Raw genomic sequence first — 5,354 nt, forward strand, 5'->3', positions numbered from 1 at the left:
TGGTTGGTGTTCTCTGGGTAGTGTTTACAGGAGTGTTTACGACGGTTTACTGTGTTATAAAAGGTTTCACTGGATTTAGGTCTGGTGGCCACCTTTTAATATAGTGGCTGTCGCGAGCACAACCTTCACACTGCCCCAGAGGTGATGTGAGCCCCGCTGATGCTGAGGATGGAAAAGCGCCAGGTCTGTGTTGTCGGCTCGCAGTTTGAGGGAGTACTGCTGAGCCCCGGAGATCACCAGAAAGACCAACTGCCGGGGGACGAAAACTGAGGTACGTTTACTTAACTTTTGTTTCCACAGGTTTTGGCAGATGTTTTCGCAGGTGAGCCTTAACTCCTCAGACAATATGAGGCTTGGACACGACAAAAGGCATCTGCCGGGGGACGAAAACTGAGGTAGCCTACGTTTATTTCACTTTTTTTCCACAGGTTTATCTTGAAATATCTTATTGTTTTAAGATAGACCTGAAAAGATGTGAACCCATCTTTAATGTACTGAAGCCCCTCAGACAATATTAGACTTGGAGAAGACGACGAGCATTTGCTGAGGGACAAAAACTGAGGCACATTTACTGAACTTGTGTTTCGACAGGTTTTGGCAGATGTTTCGCAGGTGAGCTGAAACTCCTCATATAATATGAGTCTTGGACACAACAAAAAGCATCAGCCGGAGAAAAAAACTGAGGTACGTTTACTGAACTTTTGTTTCCACAGGGACAAAACCTGAGGTACGTTTACTGAACTTTTGTTTCCACTGATTTTTGCAGATGTTTCCCAGGGGATCCCCGGTGATGGTGAGGATGGAAAAGCGCCAGGTCTGTGTTGTCGGCTCGCAGTTTGAGGGAGTACTGCTGAGCCCCGGAGATCACCAGAAAGACCAACAGCCGGGGGACGAAAACTCAGGTACGTTTGCTTAACTTTTGTTTCCACAGGTTTTGGCAGATGTTTTGCACGGGAGCCGGAAGTCCTCAGACAATATGAGGCTTGGACACGATGAAAAGCATCGGCCGGGGGACAAAAACTGAGGTAGCCTACGTTTATTTTCACTTTGGAAATTTTTTATACTGGTTGTTGTTTCGATTTCACTGGTTGTTGTTTTTTATCACTGGTCGTGTTTTTGTATTACTGGTTGTTGTTTTTATTATGCTACTTGTTGTTTTATTATGCTGGTTGTTGTGTTTTTATCACTGTTTATTGTATTTATTTTACAGGTTATGGTTTTTTACATTGGTTGTTGTTCATATTATGCTGGTTGTTTTTTATCACTGGTTGTTGTATTTTTATTGCAGGTTGTTTTTATTATACTGGCAGTTATTTTTATTACACTGGTTATTGTATTTTTATTATACTGATTGTTTTTTTATTATATTAGTTATATTTATTACACTGGTTATTGTATTTTTATTACTGGATGTTGTTTTTTTTATACTGATTGTTATTTTTATTATATTGGTTGTTGTTTTTATGATACTGGTTGTTGTTTGTATTATACTAGTTTTTGTTTTTATGATGCTGGTTGTTGTTTTTTTATCACTAGTTGTGTTTTTAGCACTGGTTGGTGTTCTCTGGGTAGTGTTTACAGGAGTGTTTACGACGGTTTACTGTGTTATAAAAGGTTTCACTGGATTTAGGTCTGGTGGCCACCTTTTAATATAGTGGCTGTCGCGAGCACAACCTTCACACTGCCCCAGAGGTGATGTGAGCCCCGCTGATGCTGAGGATGGAAAAGCGCCAGGTCTGTGTTGTCGGCTCGCAGTTTGAGGGAGTACTGCTGAGCCCCGGAGATCACCAGAAAGACCCACTGCCGGGGGACGAAAACTCAGGTACGTTTGCTTAACTTTTGTTTCCACAGGTTTTGGCAGATGTTTTGAAGGGGGGAGCCGGAAGTCCTCAGACAATATGAGGCAGTATGAGGATTACTGCTGAGCCCCGAGGATCAGGAGAAAGACATTTCGCCGTGGGACCAAAATTGAGGTACGTTTACTTAACTTTTGTTTCCACATATTTTGGCAGATGTTTTCGCAGGTGAGCCGAAACTCCTCAGACAATATGAGGCTTGGACACGACAAAAGGCATCTGCCGGGGGACGAAAACTGAGGTAGCCTACGTTAATTTCACTTTTTTTCCACAGGTTTATCTTGAAATATCTTATTGTTTTAAGATAGACCTGAAAAGATGTGAACCCATCTTTAATGTACTGAAGCCCCTCAGACAATATTAGACTTGGAGAAGACGACGAGCATTTGCTGAGGGACAAAAACTGAGACACATTTACTGAACTTGTGTTTCGACAGGTTTTGGCAGATGTTTCGCAGGTGAGCTGAAACTCCTCATATAATATGAGTCTTGGACACAACAAAAAGCATCAGCCGGAGAAAAAAACTGAGGTACGTTTACTGAACTTTTGTTTCCACAGGGACAAAACCTGAGGTACGTTTACTGAACTTTTGTTTCCACTGATTTTTGCAGATGTTTCCCAGGGGATCCCCGGTGATGGTGAGGATGGAAAAGCGCCAGGTCTGTGTTGTCGGCTCGCAGTTTGAGGGAGTACTGCTGAGCCCCGGAGATCACCAGAAAGACCAACTGCCGGGGGACGAAAACTCAGGTACGTTTGCTTAACTTTTGTTTACACAGGTTTTGGCAGATGTTTTGCACGGGAGCCGGAAGTCCTCAGACAATATGCTGCAGTATGAGGAGTACTGCTGAGCCCCGGAGATCACGAGAAAGACCATTCGCCAGGGGTCCAAAACTGAGGTACGTTTACTTAACTTTTGTTTCCACAGGTTTTGGCAGATGTTTTTGCAGGTGAGCCGGAAGTCCTCAGACAATATGAGGCTTGGACACGATGAAAAGCATCGGCCGGGGGACAAAAACTGAGGTAGCCTACGTTTATTTTCACTTTGGAAATTTTTTATACTGGTTGTTGTTTCGATTTCACTGGTTGTTGTTTTTTATCACTGGTCGTGTTTTTGTATTACTGGTTGTTGTTTTTATTATGCTACTTGTTGTTTTATTATGCTGGTTGTTGTGTTTTTATCACTGTTTATTGTATTTATTTTACAGGTTATGGTTTTTTACATTGGTTGTTGTTTATATTATACTTGTTGTTCATATTATGCTGGTTGTTTTTTATCACTGGTTGTTGTATTTTTATTGCAGGTTGTTTTTATTATACTGGCAGTTATTTTTATTACACTGGTTATTGTATTTTTATTACACTGATTGTTGTTTTTATTATATTAGTTATATTTATTACACTGGTTATTGTATTTTTATTACTGGATGTTGTTTTTTTTATACTGATTGTTATTTTCATTATATTGGTTGTTGTTTTTATGATACTGGTTGTTGTTTGTATTATACTAGTTTTTGTTTTTATGATGCTGGTTGTTGTTTTTTTATCACTAGTTGTGTTTTTAGCACTGGTTGGTGTTCTCTGGGTAGTGTTTACAGGAGTGTTTACGACGGTTTACTGTGTTATAAAAGGTTTCACTGGATTTAGGTCTGGTGGCCACCTTTTAATATAGTGGCTGTCGCGAGCACAACCTTCACACTGCCCCAGAGGTGATGTGAGCCCCGCTGATGCTGAGGATGGAAAAGCGCCAGGTCTGTGTTGTCGGCTCGCAGTTTGAGGGAGTACTGCTGAGCCCCGGAGATCACCAGAAAGACCAACTGCCGGGGGACGAAAACTGAGGTACGTTTACTTAACTTTTGTTTCCACAGGTTTTGGCAGATGTTTTCGCAGGTGAGCCTTAACTCCTCAGACAATATGAGGCTTGGACACGACAAAAGGCATCTGCCGGGGGACGAAAACTGAGGTAGCCTACGTTTATTTCACTTTTTTTCCACAGGTTTATCTTGAAATATCTTATTGTTTTAAGATAGACCTGAAAAGATGTGAACCCATCTCTAATGTACTGAAGCCCCTCAGACAATATTAGACTTGGAGAAGACGACGAGCATTTGCTGAGGGACAAAAACTGAGGCACATTTACTGAACTTGTGTTTCGACAGGTTTTGGCAGATGTTTCGCAGGTGAGCTGAAACTCCTCATATAATATGAGTCTTGGACACAACAAAAAGCATCAGCCGGAGAAAAAAACTGAGGTACGTTCACTGAACTTTTGTTTCCACAGGTTTTGGCAGATGTTTCGCAGGGGAGCTGGAAGTCCTCAGACAATATGAGGCAGTATGATGAGTACTGCTGAGCCCACGGAGATCACGAGAAAGACCATTCGCCAGGGGTCCAAAACTGAGGTACGTTTACTTAACTTTTGTTTCCACAGGTTTTGGCAGATGTTTTTGCAGGTGAGCCGGAAGTCCTCAGACAATATGAGGCTTGGACACGATGAAAAGCATCGGCCGGGGGACAAAAACTGAGGTAGCCTACGTTTATTTTCACTTTGGAAATTTTTTATACTGGTTGTTGTTTCGATTTCACTGGTTGTTGTTTTTTATCACTGGTCGTGTTTTTGTATTACTGGTTGTTGTTTTTATTATGCTACTTGTTGTTTTATTATGCTGGTTGTTGTGTTTTTATCACTGTTTATTGTATTTATTTTACAGGTTATGGTTTTTTACATTGGTTGTTGTTTATATTATACTTGTTGTTCATATTATGCTGGTTGTTTTTTATCACTGGTTGTTGTATTTTTATTGCAGGTTGTTTTTATTATACTGGCAGTTATTTTTATTACACTGGTTATTGTATTTTTATTATACTGATTGTTGTTTTTCTTATATTAGTTATATTTATTACACTGGTTATTGTATTTTTATTACTGGATGTTGTTTTTTTTATACTGATTGTTATTTTCATTATATTGGTTGTTGTTTTTATGATACTGGTTGTTGTTTGTATTATACTAGTTTTTGTTTTTATGATGCTGGTTGTTGTTTTTTTATCACTAGTTGTGTTTTTAGCACTGGTTGGTGTTCTCTGGGTAGTGTTTACAGGAGTGTTTACGACGGTTTACTGTGTTATAAAAGGTTTCACTGGATTTAGGTCTGGTGGCCACCTTTTAATATAGTGGCTGTCGCGAGCACAACCTTCACACTGCCCCAGAGGAGATGTGAGCCCCGCTGATGCTGAGGATGGAAAAGCGCCAGGTCTGTGTTGTCGGCTCGCAGTTTGAGGGAGTACTGCTGAGCCCCGGAGATCAGCAGAAAGACCAACTGCCGGGGGACGAAAACTGAGGTACGTTTACTTAACTTTTGTTTCCACAGGTTTTGGCAGATGTTTCGCAGGGGAGCCGGAAGTCCTCAGACAATATGAGGCAGTATGATGAGTACTGCTGAGCCCACGGAGATCACGAGAAAGACCATTCGCCAGGGGACCACAACTGAGGTACGTTT

This window comes from Chelmon rostratus, chromosome 5 (genome assembly GCF_017976325.1).
Source record: "Chelmon rostratus isolate fCheRos1 chromosome 5, fCheRos1.pri, whole genome shotgun sequence".
Lineage (NCBI taxonomy): Eukaryota > Metazoa > Chordata > Actinopteri > Chaetodontiformes > Chaetodontidae > Chelmon > Chelmon rostratus.